The 22,456-nt window shown below is 44.2% G+C and overlaps 1 long non-coding RNA gene across 1 annotated transcript; it reads left to right on the forward strand.

Annotated features, from left to right (window-relative positions):
- The first annotated feature begins 7,133 nt into the window (after positions 1 to 7,133).
- LOC148161671 (uncharacterized) lies at positions 7,134 to 20,571 on the forward strand. The gene is made up of 3 exons (XR_015767412.1): positions 7,134 to 7,465; positions 16,868 to 17,043; positions 19,957 to 20,571. It is a non-coding gene; the product is annotated as an uncharacterized LOC148161671 (long non-coding RNA).
- Positions 20,572 to 22,456: the final 1,885 nt, after the last annotated feature.

Below are 22,456 nucleotides of genomic sequence, written 5' to 3' on the forward strand. Positions count from 1 at the left end.
TACCACCTCTGCCACTTTCATGACACTTCTAAATGTGTAGCTCTAGGGAGCAAAAGGCACCGAAAACAAACTACACCACATTGTAAATGCTATACCCGAATACTCAACGGAGCTGAAAGCTCAGCTTATAGAAAACCAAACTACTTACTTAGTGCCCTTCCCAAAGCTGATTTTTGTCCTAAACTTGTCTCTTTATTAACATTATTCTCGAAACTTTAATTATCTTCACCTCTTTTCTTGTTCCTAACATCCAATATTAATGATACTCAATTCAGTGTAGGCTCTATGTTTGTGATAAGTACTATATTTTACACACATTTCATTTAATTGTGTTAACAAACCCATAAGTTAGGTGGTGGTCTTATTTTATGGCTGAATTAACTGTAGTTCAGGGAGATTAAGTCACTTGTACGAGATTACAGATCAGTCATGATGGGGTGGGATTTGAACCCAGAGACTGGTTACAGACCCTGGGCTCTGGACCACTGTTTTGTTCTGCCATAAGCTCCAGAATACTCGAACCGCTTTATTGCTGAGTGTACTTCATACCTCTTCATCTCTGTGTTTTGCTTACAGTGTTTTCTGATCCAAATGCCTTTCCCCTTTTTAGTAAGCTAAGCTATCAGCTAAGAGGCTACTATTATCAAAAACACTCGCCAAAACTTTTTTCTTCCCACCTAGAATTTGGGGGTCTTTCTTCCTCTGAACTTTTGTAACATTTTATTTTTGCTTCAGTTATGACAGTTATTTTCACCCTATAATTATTTTTTTGAGTTCATTCTGTTTTTCCTGGACACTAGAACGTAAGCTGTTTGAGGTCAGGGACTGTGTTTGACTCATATTTAGGTCCCCATCAGCTCAGAGTGTTTAAGAGTATAGGCTTTAAAAGGAAGATAACTTTTCTTTGCCAAACCCTTGTTTCTTGGCATATTATAAGATGGGGGTGATAACAGTCTGTTTTACATTGGATTGTTGTAGCATCAAGGGGATGAGGCACACAAGCATTTAACACAAATATCGGTGTGCCATTCATTGTCACTCACTCACATGAAGACAGACCCATGGTGGTAAGTCACTGATGGATAGTTTGCATCATAAGAGGAAATCTTTTTGTATGGGCTAGACCTTAAGAAAAGTAAAAACTGGATTGTGATCCAAATGGTAGAAATGGTGAGAATATTGATGGGAAAGAAGCTTGATATCATGACCCACAAAGATAGGGCCCCTGCCTACTGTAGGCTCAGAGCCTGTCTTGGATTAATTTAGCCCAGTCCGCTGCCTGTACCGGTGCTGTCCATCTGCCCAGTCTTTCCCATTTAGGACTCAAGGGTCATCTCCTGGGGGAGGCCCTCAGTGGTGGCCTGCTGAAGTGGGTCACCCCACCCTTTTCTCCTAGGTCGGTCAGCTTTTGTACTTATTTATTTGTGTGTTGGTATTTATTCTTATTTTACTATTTTATTTTGCTGTGCGTGTTAAACCTGTTGATAATAAGGGATTATCAATATTTGTTGAAATACTGGGAATTATTGGATTGGTCTAAATAAATTTTATAGAAATTAGGCAGATTTGATACCTGATAGGAGTTACATGCTTTGAGACTGCTTTTTATGAATGTACCTCATCAGGGAGCTGAAAGGATATACATATATAGGGTTTCTACCCTTTTGCTTTGTCCATCAACTTCTCACAATTGATTGTTTTGTTGGGAATAAGTAGTTTGGGTTTGAATGACATTAAATATATCAGCTCTGGGCTTCTTTCAGATTTTCCCCAGAGCTAGGAAGATATTTAGGATCATTTCAAGAAGGATACCTATGTTAACAAAGCTAGAATTAAACATATTTTAGCCTTTATCAGTTGTGAAGATAGTGCAGATCATATCCTATGTAATTGGTGATTGATTAGTGGTTCTTGTTTTTTACTAGTGTTGTACGGTATGGTAGTGGGTGGGGTATATACAAGCATAATATTTCTCTCGGGTTCTGTCTACAGAATGATTTTGATAATACCAGTATTATCGGGTCGGAGCTGGACGGGCTCTAGTATGTGGGGGCACTGGCTCAGGCTCTCGAGCTCCTTCCACGGCTGGCTCGAGTCAGCACTGGGGCAGGTTCCAGTGCGTCAGATGGTTCTAGATCTTAGCTGCCACCAGGGCAGGCCCAGCTCCATGCCTCCTGCAAGGTCTGGTGCTAGAGATGCTCTAGCTCTGTATCGCCCCCTTGCGGACTGTAGGTGAGATGCTGACCTACGGGTTGGGCTGGGAGCTCCGAGGGCAGGGAGGGTGTCTGGGGGTCCCCTCTGAATTCCAGCAAACAGACACAGGTGGGGATGCTGCACGAGTGGATGAAAGAGTGAACACAAGTCTGTGGCCCAGATCTCTCTTCTGTAAGCAACATCCCCCACATCAAGGGGCTGCTGGGGGATCCCTGTGATTCACTACAATGTGAACTGATACCACTACCAGGCACTGTTCTGGGGTTGGGGACCCAGCGGTGAGGAAGCACGGTCCCTGCTCACGTGGGGCTGGCCGGAGCAGAGGTCAAACGACGACTTCACGTCCCTGGCGAGAGTCTCTGATCAGGTGGGATCAGGTGCCGGGAGCAGCGGTTCAGGCCCTTCCCCCTTTCGGGCAGCTCAGGACCGACCTGTATGAGGCACGAGGTGAAGGGCATGCAGGATCCTTGGGCTGAATCCCCCCGTAGCCATGACCCCCAGGTAGCCGGTCCCGTCACCGCCCCGAGTTTTGTCATCCATGAAATGGGCAGGGGAGGAAAGCCGTTCGTGGGTTCAAGAGCCTTGTCCAAGTGCGGAACCGGATCTAGATCATCTCTGGAGGGGGATTCAGCTCTAGTACCTGCCCCAGAGCTCGAGGCAGGTCCAACAGCGATGCGAGCCGCAGCTCCCGAGACTGGGGCAGCTGCAGCTTCAGCTCTCGCGCCAGCTCTGGGATCAGAGCCCGGTGTGCAGCCTGAGCAGCTCCGACACCAGCTACGGAACTGGCCAGCCAAGGGCCAGCACCTTCATCATCACACCCTCGCCATCGTGCGCGAGGTCAGGAGAGGGGCTGGGGCCCGAGAGAGTCCCTCCTGGGCAGGTCACCCCGTGTGCTTTGGTCACTCCATTCAGAGCTCCCCCTCCCCACCCCTCCCACAGGTCACAGCCCCGGGCGTCCCCACCCCTGCTTCCCAAACAAGGCTCAAGGTGGACAAGCAGACCATGGATGTTGGAATTCGAGACTTGTACCTTAAACACTGTATACGTGTTGACCCACAAACTCCCCTTTATGGATTCTGTTGCAAATAGGGGATTATGGACACGGGTCTTCCCTCCACAAGCTGGGATTGAGCTGCCCACAGTAGGTGATGGGTGCACCTGCAGGCTGGGATGGGTGCTGCGCACTGTCCTCCCAGACAGGGGTGCCGTCACCCTTTCCTCCAGGGGACCTCCGCTTCCTCACGTTCTCCCCAGGGCTGCTGGTCCCCAGACCAGACACCTGCCGGTCTGAGGGTGACCAGCGCTGCCTCCATAGAGTTTTTTTTTTTGCCAGAGTCCTTCCCTGGTAGCTCCGCTTCTCTGACTCCCCCCGTGCCTGTCCCCACTTGGACTTGCATGCGTGTGGTCTCTCCCTGTGGAACCCAGTGACTTGGAGCGTGGTTTGGACCAGAGTCCGCTGAAACCTTTCTCTGGCCTGGGGTTGTGAGCAATGCATTGCCCTTTGGGGTGTGTCTTCCAGCTTTCTGCATTTCCCTGGTTTCTGTGTGGGCCACAGGAGGAACCAGCCCTGTCCTGTCTGGGGTCAGGCTGAGGTGTCCCAGCAGGAACAGGGGTCTCGGCCCCAAGATTGTGCCCATAATTCCTAAAGTGGCCTCTCTGATTACGTCTGATCTGTAACCCCCAGGCATTTCAATATCGAATAAGGGAAATTCTGTGTCCAATAAATACAGAAGGAAACGAGTTCCCTTTGAAAATAGGGGGGCAGACGCAAAAGCCCCTGTTGCGTGATTCCACGTACAGGAAACACCCAGGAAAGGAACAGAGAGAGAAAGCAGCTTAGGGGTTGCCAGGGGCTGGGCTCGGGGAGAAATGGGCAGGGAGGCCTTCTGGTTCAGGGTGTCCTTTGCGGAAGCAGATATTGTGCAGCAATGTTCTGGGGTGCGGTGGCACAGCATTGGGAATATAATTAATGCTGCAGACTTGTCCAACAGAAAACAATTAATTTTATTTAAAATAAATAATAAACAGCGTAGAGGATAAGGAAAGATAATATAACAGTTAATATGTACCAGAGAGAAAGAACACAGTGGGAGGGGATGAAACAATCTGGCGGGGCATCAGGGTCGGGTGACGGAAATAAGGGGAATTGTACAAGGGGCTCTCCCCACGAGGATGTGGGCTCTGGCTGTGGTTCTGGGAGCCCTGCAGGAACAGGAGGATGGGCAGGGCCAGATGCAAGAGCAGGGACAGGGGCCGGATGCACAGTAGGAGCTGGGTCATGGGCAAGTACAGGAGCACAGGCAGGGCCAAGGGAAGGGCCCGCGGCCCTGGAAAGCAGGGGAAGGGGCATCGGCTCTGGCAGGGGCAGGGGCAGGAACAGGGACCCAGGCAGGGGAAGGGGCATCGGCTCTGGCAGGGGCAGGGGCAGGAGCAGGGACCCAGGCAGGGGAAGGGGCATCGGCTCTGGCAGGGGCACGGACAGGGACACAGGTAGAGGAACGGACAGGTGCAGGGGCAGGAGGTGGGTCATGGGCAGGAATGGGTGCACATGCAGGGGCAGGGAAACGGGTAGGGAAAGGGGAAGGAGCTGGGTCAGAGGCAAGCACCGGAGCAGAGGGAGGGGCAGGGCAATGGACAGTTGCAGGGGCAGAAGCCGGGACAGGGGCAAGAACAGGAATACAGGCAGGGGCAGGGGAAGGGGCAGGATCCAGGCCAGGGGCTGGGTCAGGATCCGGAGCAGGGGCAAGAACAGGTGCACAGGCAGGTGCTGGGGAAGTGGCAGCTGCAGGGGCACGGGCAGGGGCAGGGACATGAGTGGGAGCAAGATTTGGGTCAGAGGCGAAAACAGGGACACAGGCATGGGCAGGGGAAGGGGCAGGACTTGGGTCAGGGGCCAGAACAGGAGCACAAGCAGGGGAAGGGGAAGGGGCAGGTGCAAGGGGAGGGACAGGGTCTGCAGCAATGGCACATAGAGGAACCAAGGCAGTATCTGGGTCAGGGGCAGGGACAGGGGCACTGGCAGGGGTAGGGATGGGTCAGGATCCAGGGCAGGAGCGGGGTCTGGGGAAGGAGCAGGGCCACAGTTCAGGGCAGGCACAGGGGCCCTGGCTCCGGCAGGAACAGTGGCAGGAACAGGGGCAGGCTCTCCGGGCACAGGTTGTCGAGCAGGCCCTTCCGGGTCGGTGTCAGGCTCTCCGTGGGCAGGTGCCGGGTCAACTGCCGGCTCCTGGGCTCCTGCTGAAGTCTCTGCAGGCACCACCCCTCCCTGTAGAGCTGCTGAGGGAGTTGGAGCCGGCTCTAGCTCCTTAGGTCGTGGAACATCTGTGAGAGGAGGAAAGCTCACCCCCGTGCCTGCTCTCCGTGGGTATTTGCAAGACAGAGCCCAGCCCAGAGCCTCCCAGAGAAGCCGCAGCCAGGAAGGTGCCCTCCCCGGGACGTCTCCCCGACTGCAGTCCACCCGCTGGGTGCTCTGCACACAGTCTTTGCTCCTGGCCCCACACCAGCCTCTCAGGGCTCCTCCCTGTGGGGCCGGCCCCGACCCGTCCCCACACACCCACAGGCACCCCGCCCCAGGCTTCTCAGCCTCGAGCTCGGTCTCCGTGGGCTCCATTCCTGGAGCACAATCCACTCAATGACCACCAGGGACAGTGGTCTGGGTGGTGTCGGAGGCCTTCCCCCGCAATCCCCAGCACCTGCTCCTGGGGACCCCTGTGGGGTCACGCCCCAGGTCGCGGAAACGTCACGGCTGTCCGCCAGCCTCCTCCCGATTTCATCCGTGGTCTGCAAAGACAGGGACGGGTAGCCGGCCCAGAGGCATCACAGCCCTGCCCAGCCAGCCTCCCTGTCCCCCTGCCCTGTCCCCCTCCTGCTCCCAGATCAGACACACCTGTGCGTGCCCAGCCCTGCACGCGGTACGGTGACCCCCGCTCCAGGGCAATTGGGATAAACCCAGGGCAGAAGCTCGCATCCGCACACACCCCGTCCCACCCAGCCACCCTTGACCTTGAACAAGACCTGCCCACTGGGTATCTGACCCCTCATCAGCCTGCTCTTGAATGGGGTTGGCCCACCCTACATGACCCCTCTTCACACACACACACACACACACACACACACACACACACACACACACACACACACACACACACACACGGGTGGGGACCTGGGGCTGCACAGGTGGATTAGACCCTGTGGGGCTGGGTGGCCGGCTCTGGGACTCCTGGTGTCACCTTGTGGTCTTTCCGACCAAACGGCCAGAGGCGGTGGGGAGCCCTGAAAGGACATCTTGAGACAGCATTTGCTGGGCGCGCTTTCTTCCGTCGGCAACCTCCGGATCTGGGAACACAGCACGTGAACATCTTGGTTTCACTATCTGCAATGTAATGAGCTGGGCCGGGGGCTGTCTCTGGAATGTGGGTTCCTGGTTACCTGGGTTCCAAATTCTGATGGGCTCTGTTGTCAGGGAAGTGAGGTCACCATGGCCGGGGTCCCCTCACCCAACTTCCTCCTCAGACAAGAGCCCCATTAGGCATTATCTATTTAGCTGAAATTAATACTAATGCCAGACACTTGGCCTGAAGTATCATCTTCTCATTTTGATGTAGAGTTTCCCTCTTCATTTGGTCTTCCTTTTTTTTTTTTCTTCTCAAATGATAAAGAATAAATAAGACTGAATATGCAGAGCACTATTTCGTTTTAAAATTGGCTTTCTCAGTACCAGGCATAAGTTTGTACTTTTCTACAACCCAAGGCCCATAGAACCCCTACTGTTAAGCTACTCCATGATACATATGAGATCTCTGAAATTCTGGTCTGACAGTTCTGAGATGACTCAATCTTGCTCCAAGTTCAGAATGTAGCTTATTCACATATACAAGGAAAAGGCTATAGAAACTATTTTCTTTGGGAGTGGAGTCAAATATTTGGTGGGGGAAAAAATAGCTCCATGAAGATAAACCAAGAGGAAGATGGGTAGGCAAAACTAATACTCCATTAGGAAAGGATGTGTTTTTAATCTCTATAAATAATCAGGGTTGAACCAATAGGATATCTGTATCTACCTACCTACCTAGCTACCTACCTATCTATCTTGATACTATGTAGAAAGAGATTTATTATGAGAGACTGGCTCACATTATTACAGAGGCTGAGAAGTCCCATGATCTGCCATCTGCAAGCTGGAGAACAGGAAAGCTGATGGTGTAGTTCTAATCCGAACCGGAAGGCCTGAGAACCAGGGATGCCGACAGTGGTAAGTCCCAGTGTGAGTCTGAAGGCCTGAGAACTGGGGGTGATGGTGTAAGTCTTGGTCCACATTCAAAGGCCTGAGAACCAAGAAAACTGATATTGGAGGGCAGAGAGCAAATTCACCCTTCCTCTCTGTCTTTTTGTTCTATTCAGCCTCTCAAGATTGGAAGATTAGATGATGCCCACCTGCAATGGTGAGGGCAATCTTTACTCACTCAAATGATTCAAATGCTAATATCTTCCAGAAACATCCTCACAGACACACCCAGAAACAATGTTTTACCAGCTATCTGGGCATCCCTTAGTCCGGTCAAGTTGACAAATGAAATTAACTGTCATAATCTTCAATTAAAGCATTCTTATCTGAATAATCTTCAGGACAGCAGCTCTCATAATTTTTGATTGTGAATCATCCAAATTCATTACTCCTCTTTCTATTAAAAAATTTTCAGTTTCAATTACATGCTTCAATACCTGTTTTGTCTTGAGTAGCCATTATGATCTAGCAAAGCAATGAGTAGAAAGGGAGTGCAACCCTGATGTTTATAGCAGCATTATCAACAATAGCCAAATTATGGAAAGAGCCCAAATGTCCACCGAATGATGAATGGATAAAGAGATAAAGAAGACATGTGGATTTTATAGATACATATATAACATGGAGTATTATTCCACATATGTGTGTATATATATACATATACATATACACAAATATATATAGTACAATATGTCTATAAATGGACTATTACTCAGCCATAAAAAAGAATGAGATCTTGCCATTTGTAACAACATGGATGGAGCTAGAGAGTATTATGCTAAGTGAAATAGTCAGAGAAAGACAAATACTATATGATTTCATTCATATGTGGAATTTAAGAAAGGAAACAGATGAACATGGGGGAAAGAGGCAAACTATAGAACAGATAAGACTCTTAACCATAGAGAACAAACTGAGGATTGCGGGAGGGGAGGTGGGTTGGGGGATGGGCTAAATGGGTGTTGGGTTAAGGAGGACACTTGCTGTGATAAGCTCTGGGTGTTCTGTGTAAGTGATGAATCACTAAATTCTACTCCTGAAACTAATATTACGCTTATGTTATTAACTGGAATTTAAATAAAAACTTGAAACTACAGAGAAGAGAAAGAAAGAAGTATATTAAATAAACTCATTTGGCTACCCAAATTTTGTATTCTAATAACAGCTCCATGGACTATAAAATTAGAATAATTGCGTAAAATGAAGCATAGATATTTATTGTCTATAGATTATATTACTGCTTGTGGTTTTTTGATGACTGCCATGAGTAATAAAGAATTAACTCTTTGTAAGTATGAAGACCTATATATAAGAGTGGCTAACATGGAGAGACAAGGATGATGAGATAGAAAATATTTTAAAAATAAGAATTATTAAATCTCATAAAAATAAAGGTAGTCTGAAAATCAGTAAAGATCAGGTATTTAAATGATGATGATGATGACGACGACGATGATAACACGAAGGTAATAATAATACAACCCCAAACTCATACTCTAGTACACATATTTGAAAATGAGAATAGAGTCAGGTAGAAAAATTCAGAGAAGTAACTAGTTTGAGTCAACTGCTCTCCTCTTTTATGTACTTCCCCTACCCCAATCAAAACACTCTAGCACTGAAATGGAAAATGATGAACTAGGGCATTAACAACAGATCTCACTACCAACTTCATTAAGACCAATTGCAAATGACTTATCTCAGAGAAATGAAGAGCACCTTCATCCCAGCAATTTCAATGGGGGGTTGCGTTTCACAAGCACACACAAAATATTATGAAAATGAGCATGTGTGGAGGTTTAATAGCTAATTTTCCAAGTTGATTATCTTGGCCAGTTCATTGGGATGCTCTTGCTTCTTAGCTAATTTAATTTGTTTCATCCTTTTTATTGTCTCGCTTAAATAGCAATTACGGGAGATAGCACTCCATTTAGCCTCCTACTTGCCCCTTTGCTAAATCATGATTTCACCCTGTGCCAGATAGTTACGGGTATATGAAGAGATGGCACTGGTGAAAGGCAGAGTGGGTGAACATACTTGACTCAAGCCTGACTAATCCAGGGAAAAGTTGCCAGTGATCAAAGTGTGTATGTGTGTATGTGTGTGGTGAATACCTTTGAACAACTCATTTATTCAGATATTCAGAAATGTGAAGCATTCCTGCTTGGAAATTCAGATTCACCTCCATGATGCCAACCAATATGCTACAGCTATTTAAAAGCCAGCTTTCAACCTAGGTAAAATATCAGAACCCATCCATTTTGTACTTCTGTTTTAGAACTATATATTTGTCTATGCGACAAAAAGCTATTAGATGCTATACTTTTTAGTATATTGTCATTTAAAAAAAGCTTATTAATTACTTGCTTACAGGTAGCCCCAGGTGAGTCGGAAGGGGCTTCCATGACCTGGAGTGCTCCGCTAATAGACTTTGCACACCGCTCTTAAAACTGTATATTCTGATGAGAACAGTACGAGAGGTCTCAATTCAACATGTATAGATTTTATGCCTTTTTTAATAGATAAAAAGGTAGAATTGGTCTCTGTTTGCAGACAGCTTTACTTGGGGATGAAAAGACAACATAAAACAGAATGCAAAAAACATATCCTGTAGCTGACTGAAGACTCTTCAGGGCCGACTGGTTAATGAAGTTCAGCTGGTAAACTCCTTGAGGTGGTGAAGCCTTGGTGAGAGAGAGTGACTGACATGGCCTGGGTGTCAACCAGGGGACTTCTCTAGAGCCACTTGGCCCTTGCAGCTTTGTGAAATCCACAAAAAGCCACCAAAATAATGGCCCATATTTCCACCCTGTCCCTTAGTCCTCAGGTTCCTTATAGTTCAAAGTGTTGAGGGAAGATTGCAAACACCAGCTTCATTGGAACTTGCATCATTAAGGAGGAAGCAGAAAGGTATGGATCTTCCAGTAGTATTTGCCCTCAGGTATCTCATTATAAAGCATGATAGAACTCTATACACCGGGGCACCTGGGTGGCTCAGTCGTTAAGTGTCTGCCTTTAGCTCAGGTTCCTGCATCGGGCTCCCTGGTGGCCGGGAAGCCTGCTTCTCCCTCTCCTACCCCCCCTGCTTGTGTTCCTGCTCTCTCTATCTCTCTGTCAAATAAAAGCTTTAAAAAAAAAACAAAACCTCTCTAAACCTTTCGCATTACTAATTTCCTTTGTTTATCTTTCACTCTCTTGAATATGTGAAAGTAGAATCCACGCCCCTCCCAAATTGTAATATGATGAGGAAGTAGTAATCATCATCAGTAGTGGTAGTCTCACTCCCCTAGAAAGGCACATGGAGCTCAGAAACCCGACTGAAAATGTGCCCTCAACTCAGCGATTTTTGCTTTAATGTTGTAGTTGTCCAGCAACAACAAATTGTCTCTATAGCAGAAAGGAACTTGTCACATGACTCTCTAGGGACTCTTGTAACTAGAATACATTCTAGTAACCGTAAAAGAGGTGTTTGTACACTAGGTAAAGGGCCCCGGTGTGTCTCTGAAACATAGGGGACACTCACTATTTACTGAGTGAATGAGAGAATGAATGCACAAAAATCTGGAAGGCCATTAGGAGGCTCCAAGATGCCAAGCCCTCCTTCCCTGACTGTGTGGTGTGGGAAAATGAGCAGCCTTCACTTTAATAGAGGAGGCAGCATCCTCAGTGGCAATTTTAAGATTATTTATTTATTTATTTATTTGAGACAGAGAGAATGAGAGAGAGAGAGAGAGAGAGCACATGAGAGGGGGAAGGGTCAGAGGGAGAAGCAGACTGTCCGCCGAGCAGGGAGCCCGATGCGGGACTCGATCCCGGGACTCCAGGATCATGACCTGAGCCGAAGGCAGTCACTCAACCAACTGAGCCACCCAGGCGCCCAGTGGCAATTTTAGCAGGCAGGTAGAGAGAGAGTTCTGGGAAAAGACTGAGGGTTTAGGGGTGTTTATTTACTTTGGAGTTGGAATTCTAGAATGCATCGTGGAAAGGATTATCTAGGAGAGCAGCCGTGAGAAAAATCACTTGCCCAGGGAGAAATACAGAACCAGATCAGGAGAGGAGGATGGGAGAGAAGCAATGACTAGAGGGGTTTATACTTTGACATTGAGGAAGACCTGGATGAAATGCAGAGTGGGATCCAGTGGCCCCCAGGCTTCCACTGGGAAACTTGTTTTCTATTCTGCATTGTGTCAAGGATGTGTGTGATCTCCTGATCTTCCTCTGTTTCAGTAACCCCCAGAAAGGCACATCCTGCATAGAGACTAGCACATATTAGGTATTCAACACAAACTTATTAGTAGCATGAATTCATTAGGAAGTACGGAAGCAGGAAATGCAGGATACAGGCTTGAAATGAAAGAATCTTTATTGCTTCTAACTGCTAGGCCTGCCTTGTGCTGCCAAATCACTTCTGGCCAGTTAGTTGGTATACTTGCAGCACTCTCCTGTGGAAGATATTATCTGACCTGTTCTAAAGCACCTGAAAGGGCAGAACTGAGGACACACGCTACAAGTCAGAGGCAAGTAGATTTCAGCCCCAAATATTCTAACAGCTGAAGTTATTCAGAATAAAAAAAAATGCTGCCTTAAAAATGTAGAAAATTCCAACACAGAAAGGATGCAAGTAAAACTCAATGACTGTGTCTCAGGGATGTTTTAGCGGGGGTCCCTGCATTGGGAAAGAGCTTGGTCCCTTCTACCATTAAGAGTTTAGAATTATTTTTGTGCCTGGTATTATGATAGTCTAATACAATAAGATAAAAGCAAACTAGTTAGGAAAGGAGACACGGATCCAATTTATGAAAAGGGCAATAGAGAAAAAGATTGCATCTATATTATCATTATGAAAGCATTTGCCAATAGGTATAGTGCAGAAAGTTAGAAAATGCTGTAATGTTGGGCTGTAATAGGGAACTAAGATGTACTCTGCAGAACGTAGGAGCAAATCTAAATTAGGAAGGGAGAGACTAAAGGGGTTTGGGGTCATTGAGAAAGGCTTCATGAAGCGGCTAGTTGTTTAGCTGGGCCTCCGGGAAAGGGTTAGAACTGGGACCTGTGCAGGGGGAGGTCCCTCCAGGGAGGACTGAAGTGAAGGAGGCTGCTGTGAGCCTGGCCTGCAAGGGGTTTCGGGAGGAGGCTGAATGATTGGGTTCACTCAGGCCCTCGGTGTGTGCTTTGAATGGAGATGGTGGGAACAATCAATAGTCATTTGAGGGAATGAAACACACTTAACTTCGTCTTGTCTGAAATCCTGCAGTACCCTGAGTCCATCAGCCTGCTAGTGAGGAGACCTGGGAATCCCAGCTGGGTCCGTAACTAGCTGTTTGGTGACGACACATCACTTCACCTCCCTGAGCCTTATTTTCCTCAATTATAAGGCAAGGGAGTTGGTGAAATCAGTTCTTCTCAAACTTGAACGTACAAATGGGGATATTATCCAAATGCAGCTCTGATTTTGAAGGTCTGGGATAGGGCTTGAGATTGTGTATTTCTAATAAGCTCCCAGGCAGGTAGTGCTGATGTTGTTGGTAGTGCTGATACACTTTGAGTAGCATGGGGTTGGATGAACACTACACAGATTAGTTTTAATTACGTTCTCATACCGCCTTTCATAGTTGTTTCATAGTTGTATACAACTACATATAGTTTATATAACTAGGTTATAAGGTTAAGAGTGTCTAGCACAGAACTTAATCCGTGGTAGTTACCCAATAAATATTCATTTACTAACATACAGTTTCTCCCTTAAACACTGTGATTACCTATGTTGATGGTTCGATCCTGGCTTTCAAACATGTGCGGATTTAGGAAATCTCATAAAAGTCAAAGAAAAATCTCAGGACTTCCCTAGATCTTGTCTCTCAAGGCTCCTGCTTCTTCCAGGATAAAAGGAAATAATGGGCCGCATAAATACCTGACTGTTGCATTGGTTGCTTTAGGGAAAAACAATTAGATTGGCTTGCCATGCGCTGAGTAGATGGAATGGAGGTTTTCATTCCATTAACACTCATTCCATGAGTCATTCTAAATTCTTGAAAGTATGCCAATGAACCCCAGTGAATTTACTGCAGTTGCCACTGGTAGCATTTTGCCTCTGCACGCAATCAGCAATACTGTAATAACTTATTTCACAAAGAAAATGAGATTGCATGGTTTATTATTTACGCTACTGTTTTGTTTTAATACTGTTATTGTTCCTTTTTATAAGAAAGCATATTGATCTCTATCCTAAAGGACTGAGAAAGAGGAGACTTGAGAGTTCCCGAACTAGCTATGAGAGTATAGTAATAGTATTGACTAGTATTTTGTAATAGTATTGGATATCACTGAAAATGGTGTTATTGCTTTTTGGATTGATGGTAGTAATATAGAAGTGTTCTAAAGAGGTTGCATTGATTGCATAACACATACCTGATTACGGGAGATTTTTACCAGACTTAAGATGGCTTCCAACAAATGGTCTGTGAAAGTAGTAAGATTTCTTTCAGTCCTGTGATGCCCTGATATCTGACCAAAAGTCATTTACATACAGGACAATTTACAGTGGGAAAATGACATTCACCAAAGGATTCCTGAAGTTTGCCGCTTGTCACCTAATACATAAAAGGCAATGTTGATCAAAGACAAGAAGAGGAAGTATCACGTTCAGAGTCTTTCCATCAAAGTGATCTAATAGCCCAGTGATAAAATCTATCACACCGACTTGGTATGAAACCTCTGCTAATTAGAGAACTCCATTACAACATCAAGCCCATAGAATATCAGTATCAGGCTGAATCTGTTCTGTCAAAAAATAGGCTGGTTGTACCCAAGCCATATTTAAGGATTGCTCCATAATATATGTGTGCTGGGAAAAATGTATTTCAGTCACTATACTTTAGACAGGTGTCTGAAATCCATATTCAAGTAGTTTAAGAAAAAGGAGGATTTATTGGAAAGATCTTGGGGGAGCTGCCATAATTGGAAGAAGAGTAGGCCGACCAAATCAGAGGAAGGGCCTCTTTCTTGGTTTCCACTTCTCTTAGTGCTGGCTTTATTTTCTCCCACTGCCAACCAGCTTTCTCTACTTGGCAGTTATAGGGTTATTGACACCTTGTTTAACAGTTTCCCATTTTACAACTTTTTTTCCACCAGGGAGACAGACTCTCTTTTTCCCAGATCCATGTCAAAAAAATACTGGGGAAGAACTGCAATTGGCCATTTCAGGTGGCTTCTCACCCTTGGACCAATCAGCTGTGACAAGGAGGGCTGGATCATGTAAGAGCATACCGGCTCCCGTTGTAACCACATGGCTGGAGTGGGGAGGAGAACAGAAATTTCCAAAATGAGGGAGGAGTGTCTTTGCCAGAATATGGAAATAAATAGCTGGGTGAGGGCTCCTAATGTGTTGGTTGACAGTAGCATCTAATCCTCGATTTGTTTAATATTCCTCGTGTCTCCTACTGGTCATAAATCCAAGGTTGCGAATTCTGTTCTAGATGTTCCATAGTCCCCATCATACAAGCTGCAGGGATCTTCATTCTCCAGACCGTAGAAAACAAAGCTGCCAGAGTGTTTTCTGGGCCCCACACTTGCCTGGGTTAGTGGGGCTATTTTTGCTTCTGTAATTGATTCGCCTGAGTTACAGAAAGAAGGGGAAAGAAAAGGCTGACTGATGGCGTTTGCCGTGGGCACAGAAGGAAATCTGAGAGTCTCCTAATGCAAGTCCTCTTCCCTCCCCTCTGTTGCCACTAGCCCAGGAAACTTTGTGGTCCTCACAAGGAGAGTGTAAGCCACCCAGGAGCCAGGAACAATAGCATGTGTGTCTTTAAATTCTGGGAAGCTCTAACTATAGTCCTTACACAGGCAAAAGTATAACAAATATCTGTGGATCTGTTGTTAGCTTAAACCAAGCTTAACCTGTATAAAAGGTCAAAGAGGTACTTGGAGCTACATAGTGATTTGTAAACATCTCCAAACGTGAACATTTTACGTCTTGTTATTGTGTCCAGATGGGACTAACAGGGCAGAGTCCTCTATTTGTAATTCTATTTGTCAACCCCGTAATGTATTTTAAGGAAGAATATTATAGTTGATAGCAATTTTAATTATTTACCAATAATGAATGAATCTGGGTCCCTATTTAAGAAATGCAAGATTTGTATGATTCAAGCATATTCTCTCTTACATGCAAACACTAATGAGTCCTATGAAGGTAACAAACTCCAGAAACAGAAGTAAAATCCAAACAAATGTGTTTGTTAGTCTTATTTGTCTTCTGATGATAGATCTTGAACTGGACACATGTCCAGATTTGAACTTTAAAACACAGGTATTCTATTTTAACAGAAAACTTTATAGTAAGTTGATTACGTGACCGTTTATGGTAGAAAAGAAGGGGTTCCTAATGCTTACCACGAAGATAATGCTTGTGAAGATAATGGGTTGCGTTTTTCCTAAGTGGAAATCTTTTTATCGTTTTCCCCCAATTTAGTAAGTAACACAGCATCATTGTAGAAAATTTTAACAATTCAGAAATGAGTATTAAATGTGGACAATTTGAATCCCCCCATGATCCTAATCCCTAGAAATAATTCTTAACAATTTGATGTATATGGGTTTCTTTTACGTCACAAGCCCTTGTAGGGCAATTACTATATTCTAAGCACTTATCTAAACACTTTACAGCTGTACCTCATTGCATCCTCCTAACAACCCTACAAGGTAGATACTGTTTCCTTATTGACTGGGGAGGATATGGAGTTTCAGAGGCTTTCATAACTTGCACAAAGAAACATAGTTCTAAATGGCAGAATTGAGATTCAAACACAGCCTGACTCGAGTCCATGCTCTTACTCTATACACCTTTCCAGATCTCTGTTTATGCATATGATGAAAATGTATGTAACATGTTTCCAAGTTCACCTCCTATGGCTAACCTTTCCTTTAACATCCACTTAAAATGGCTTAACACCCCATTCCATGCAACGTGGGAGTCCAGTGTGCCTCCTCTGTAATATTTCTGTGATTTCTTGGAGGTATTTGTGTGGAATCTAAATCCTACTGCCTGGCAGCATCATGTCTAGGCATTTGCTCTCCTCTCTCTTCATCTCTGGATACCACCTTCTTTCTTCTTTTCCCCAGAGTACCACTGATATAAATAAGGCAGTTGTGTGTAGAGAACTTTTCGTGAAGATCTGGGGGTAAAAGAGAGGATTGCAAATAGGGGAAAAAATGAGTACAGTATTTACAATGATTGTTCTCAGAGCCTAAGGGAAAATTAAAACATAAACTTTTTTTTTTTTTTAATGTAAACATTTTCCAAGTAGCTCCTCCTTGGGCACACTCCATTTCTCTCTCTCTCTCTCTCTCTCTCTCTTTTTTTTTTTTTAGGTTTTATTGACTTGAGAGTGAGAGCACAAGCAAGGTGAGAGGCTGAGAGTAAGAAGCAGACTCCCTGCCGAGCATGGAGACCGACGTGGGGCTCGATCTCAGGACCTGGGATCGTGACCTGAGCCGAAGGCAGACACCCAATAGACTGAGCCACCCAGGAGCGCCTCCATTTCTTGGTAGTACATACTTTCCTGTCTTGGGAACTTCTTTCTCTCAGACTCTGTCCTTCAGTTACTTTTTTCTCCGTCCAATATCCTTGTCCCCTTTACACCCAGGCCGTCACTCTTAAATACCACATCACTCTTCTCTTATTATGCAGAGTGATATTGCTCTATTTCTAAATTTTCCTTTCCATTTCATGGTAAGCGTTATCTTTCACAACAGAAACATTTTATGGTTGGAACTTGTTTTTCCAGGGGTCCTCAATGGGGATTGATTTCATCCTCCAGAAGATATTTTTGTGTGGAAACAAAGAATTATCCAGCCCCAAATGTCAATAGTGCCAAGGCTGAGAAAATCTGGTGTACAAGAAGTGTCCACCTTCCTTTGGGGATTGTTTTCTCTGAACTGGACAATGCAGTTTTGGTGGAGCCATAAACCATACACCTACTCTCTGACTCAGATGGCAAGGACCTCACTAGGCTGGGTCCAGGTTTGGAGCCCCACTTCCATGGCCATATGACCAAGAATGGACATTTGGATCAACCTGCACCGATCCTGGCCTGGGGATGTATCCTACAGATGCATTCCTACATATGTGCACGGCGATTGACCAGGATATTCAAGAATTATTTGTAATAGCAGTTACCACCCAAATTTTTATCAAAGGGTGACTGATTAAATTATGGTAAAGTCATACAAAGAAATACTGTCTTGTGTTTGTTTGTAAAGAGCTAACTGGGTAAGCTAGAACATTTCCCAGAATGCCCTTTCCTGGAGGATACCTGAGTTAGAATTGTCTAAAAGAGGAATTGGTGGAAGCCTTGGAAGATGGAAGTGATCAGCATCATGACTCTCTTAGGGGCGTAGAAGTGAGATGTAGTGCCAGACAGACTCAGGGGTGCTGGTGGTTTTTAGCAGGCCCTTGCTCTTTTTTACCCCATGTCCAGCTTTGCTCGATGTCCTTTTCTTTGCTCCATGTCTTCCTGACTGGTACTTTGCCACAGACCTGCAGAAGGAACAGCTGCCCATAGACTTGCCCCCCATTTTCCTTTTTGGTCCTGTTTTGGCAGCAGGATGTGCCTGGCTTCTTAGGTTGACTGGTTGGTGATTCCTCTGAAATGTCAACTCCCCCTTTTGGATCTCTGCTTCCCCAGCTACCCCCCAATATAGAGTCTAATTTCTATAATATATCCCTAATATCATAACTCTAAATGGTTTTGCTTCCCTGAGCGAACCCTGGCTGACACAACTGTGTAACCTTTGAAAGCAATGAGGCAGCTCTATATACGGATGTGAATTGATCTCCTAGATATATTAAGTGAAAACAGCAAGGTGCTAAACTGATGAAAAATATTACAGATAAAGCTAGAGTCCGTTTTGACCAATAACTCTAATCCTGGTCCCCATTTCTTTTCCCCAGAGGTAAATACTGTTATTCACTCTAAATCAATTCTTATGGTCTGGGGAAGAGTCCTCAGCAAATTGCAACTCCTGTAGGAGTTGTTGTGACAAGATTATTTTATTGACATATAAGTAACATAGAATAAAATGCACACATTTTAAGTGCTCACCTTGGTGAGTTCTGATAATTGTATAAACCTGTGTAGCCATCGCCCCAAACAAGACATAGACCATCCCTCCTCATTTTCCTGGGTTCTTTTCTGGTCAGTTATCCTACCCACTATTGTAACCACTACCTCATTTCTTTTCTTTCTTTCTTTCTTTAGATTTTATTTATTTATTTATTTATTTTAGAGGAGGGAGAGTGTGTCGGTGCATGCGTGAGTGGTGTCGGTGGGGGGATGGGTGGAGGGGCAGAGGGAGAAGGAACCTCAAGCCGACTCTGCACTCAGCACAGAGCCTGATGCGGGGCTCAAGATCATGAACCTGAGATCACGACCTGAGCTGAAGCCAAGTCGGTTGCTTAACTGACTGAGTCACCCAAGTGCCCCACCACTATCTCATTTCTGTCTCCATTAGTTTTACTTGGCTTTCATATAAATGGAATTATATAGTATGTATTCTTTGAGTCTGGCTTTTTTATTCAGCTTAATGTCTTTTGAGATTTGTCCATATTGTTTTTTATGTATCAGTAGTTTGAGATGGTATAGGCTTGTAGGCCCCTTGCGAGCCAGGGTCATTTGAGAACTGCAGTGAGGTTAAGGACAGCCAGGCAGGCCTGGGCCAGGAAGAGAAAATGTTCTCTTCCCCTTATCTTATGTTGCAAGTTCTGGATGCCTGGATCAGCAGGAAGTGGCTCTTGCCTAGATTAGAGGTGTTCCTCCTTGAGACAAGAACATACTGTCTCCAGAGGGAGGGTGGCTGAGAGAATTCTTTAATTCAGCGAACATAAACAGGATACATTCTGTTCTTGATAAATCTTGTGTATCTTTCTTCAAGGATGTTAGTTTAATCCCATTATGTGTGAAAGTACACGTCGTTATGTTTATCTGATTGCTGCAAGTACATAGCTGTGTGGAAAATAAACGACAGCATGCAGTTGCAAGTGCTGCCTTTGCTCTGCATCCCCTGTGTCCTGGTTCTTTCGCAACCCTTACCCAGGGACCCCAACGCACTAGACGTTGACAGTAGTTGATTCTTTTTATGGCTGAGTAATATTCCATTATATAGATAGGCCCACAGTGTGTTTATCCACTTCCTGTTGCTGGACATTTGGGTTGTTTCCAGTTTGGGGCCGTTATAAACTCTTATAGCATTTTGAATGTAACTAAAAAGAGATTGCTGGGGCCCTTATTTGTAGTATTTTAAAGACTGTGCAAACCACTACCTTAATTTTCCCAGAGAACCTTTACTTCCTCTACAAAGAATCAGAAATTAGGTAAGAAATTGTAATTTGTACTTTTTTCCCCCAAAGTCTTACTATAATTTTGGGTAAGAAAATGGATGAATTTATTCTTACTTTACAGATGAAAGACTCATGCCACGTCTTTAAAGGACCTCCAGAATCACAGAAGGAGTCACTTGTGAATCTAGGAGCAGAGGCCAGGCATGGTGTCTCCCTCCAGAGTGCCATCTAGTAGACCACATGTGTATCCAGACCCGTAGTCCTTGGGAAACAGTGGAATGCTGGATCCCTGTCCATAGGCCCCAAAGACAAGTCTAAAGTGCAGTTTTTAAAGGTATGAATGGAACAATTCTAAGCCCAGACCAGAACATAATTTAACAGGAAAGAATATCCAAAGGAAAAAAGACCATCTCTTCAACAAATGGTGTTAGGAAAATTGGACGGCCACATGCAGAAGAATGAAACTGGACCATTTCATTACACCATACACAAAAATAAACTCAAAATGGATGAAAGACTTAAAGATGAGACAGGAATCCATCAAAATCCTAGAGGAGAACACAGGCAGCAACCTCTTCAACCTCGGCCGCAGCAAGTTCTTCCTAGAAACATCTCCAAAGGCAAGGGAAACAAAGGCAAAAATGAACTATTGGGACTTCATCAGGATAAAAAGCTTTTGCACAGTACAGGAAACAGTCAACAAAACCAAAAGACAACTGACAGAATGGGAGAAGATATTTGCAAATGACATATCAGGTAAAGGGTTAGTATCCAAAATCTATAAAAAACTTATCAAACTCAACACCCAAAGAACAAATAATTCGATCAAGGAATGGGCAGAAGACATGAACAGACATTTCTCCAAAGAAGACATCCAAATGGCCAACAGACACATGAAAAAGTGCTCAACATCACTCGGCATCATGGAAATACAAATCAAAACCACAATGAGATACCACCTCACACCAGTGAGAATGGTTAAAATTAACAAGTCAGGAAATGACAGATGTTGGCGATGATGCAGAGAAAGGGAAACCCTCTTACACTGTTGGTGGGAATGCAAGCTGGTGCAGCCACTCGGGGGAACAGTATGGAAGTTCCTCAAAAAGCTGAAAATAGAGCTACCCTACGACCCAGTAATTGTACTACTAGGTATTTACGCCAGAGATAGAAATGTAGTGATCCGAAGGGGCACCTGCACCCCAATGTTTATAGCAGCAATGCCCACAATAGCCAAACTGTGGAAAGAGCCCAGATGTCCATCGACAGATGAATGGAATACAGTGAATACAATGGAATATTATGCAGCCATCAAAAATGGAAATCTTACCATTTGCAATGACATGGATGGAACTAGAGGGTATTATGCTAAGTGAAATAAGTCAATCAGAGAGATAATTATCATATGATCTCACTGATAGGTGGAGTTTAAGAAACAAGGCAGAAGATCATATGGGAAGAGAGGAAAAAATGAAACAAGATGAAACCAGAGAGGGAGACAAACCGTAAGAGACTCTTAGTTACAGGAAACAAACTGAGGGTTGGTGGAGGGGAGGGGTGTGGGAGGGATGGGGTAACTGGGTGATGGACATTGGGGAGGGTATGTATTGTAATGAGCACTGGGTATTACATAAGACATGAATGACAGACCTGTACCCCTAAAACAAATAATATATGTTAATTAATTGAATTTAAATTTTTTTTAAAAGGGAAAAAAACATAATTTAAGTTTTCTGTGACATGGTGATGAAAATCTTTACGGGAATTATGAGAGCTGAACTAACAGTTTCCAGATAATTGAAGTATGATAATAAATCCAAAGATGATTTCTTCTTTTTTCTGTGATAGGATTTAAGTGGAACTTTTATTTTTAACTCAAACTAGATCATTAAGACCATTGGAACTGTGACTTAGAGTGTTTCATATTTATTGGAAATTGAACTAAAAAGATTTTTGTTCTATAAACTTTAAAGATCAATGGATTATTTTCCTTTTAACATCTAGTGTTAATTAATGGGGCTGACACAATTAATGGCATCAAGAACATTTAATTATGTTTCTTATAATGATGTAATCACGTGTTTTAATAGGTTAAGTGATCAGCCTAATCTTTTATCTGTTTTTGCAGCAACTTTATCCTGATTTCTTCTTTGTGAGAAAGCTTTTAGTGCTTTAAAAAATTTGAGATAAACTTTTGTTAAATTAATATGCTAATGAAAAATAGTATGTATTCTTCAATAACGAGATTTTCCTGAACATCATCAAAAGATATGATATTAAGAGGTCTGTTTTTATGATAGCTGCTTTAAATCAAAGATGTTGATGAATTTTGAATTCGACTGGTAAATGTCCAGGCTGATGAGTTGCTTAGAAAACAATAAGAATATTTGCTGAATCCATTTTCAAGGAAGTCTCAATTAATAGAACTGACTCTTAAATCTCCTCCTAAAAGAAGGCATTTCTTTGAAAAAATGCTCTGGGCTCAAAGTTTAAGATATGCAATAATTTATTATGCTCTTAGAGTCTGATCTCAAGCAATTTAATATCATTGTGGCAGATATTTATTTACCATTGAAGTAGGAATCGTTATTTGCTGACACTTTGTGGTTTTTCTTTAAGTA

This window comes from Eumetopias jubatus, unplaced genomic scaffold (assembly GCF_037043125.1).
Source record: "Eumetopias jubatus isolate StellerSeaLion01/CBP00866 unplaced genomic scaffold, mEumJub1_p1.0 scaffold_94, whole genome shotgun sequence".
In the NCBI taxonomy this organism is placed as follows: Eukaryota; Metazoa; Chordata; class Mammalia; order Carnivora; family Otariidae; genus Eumetopias; species Eumetopias jubatus.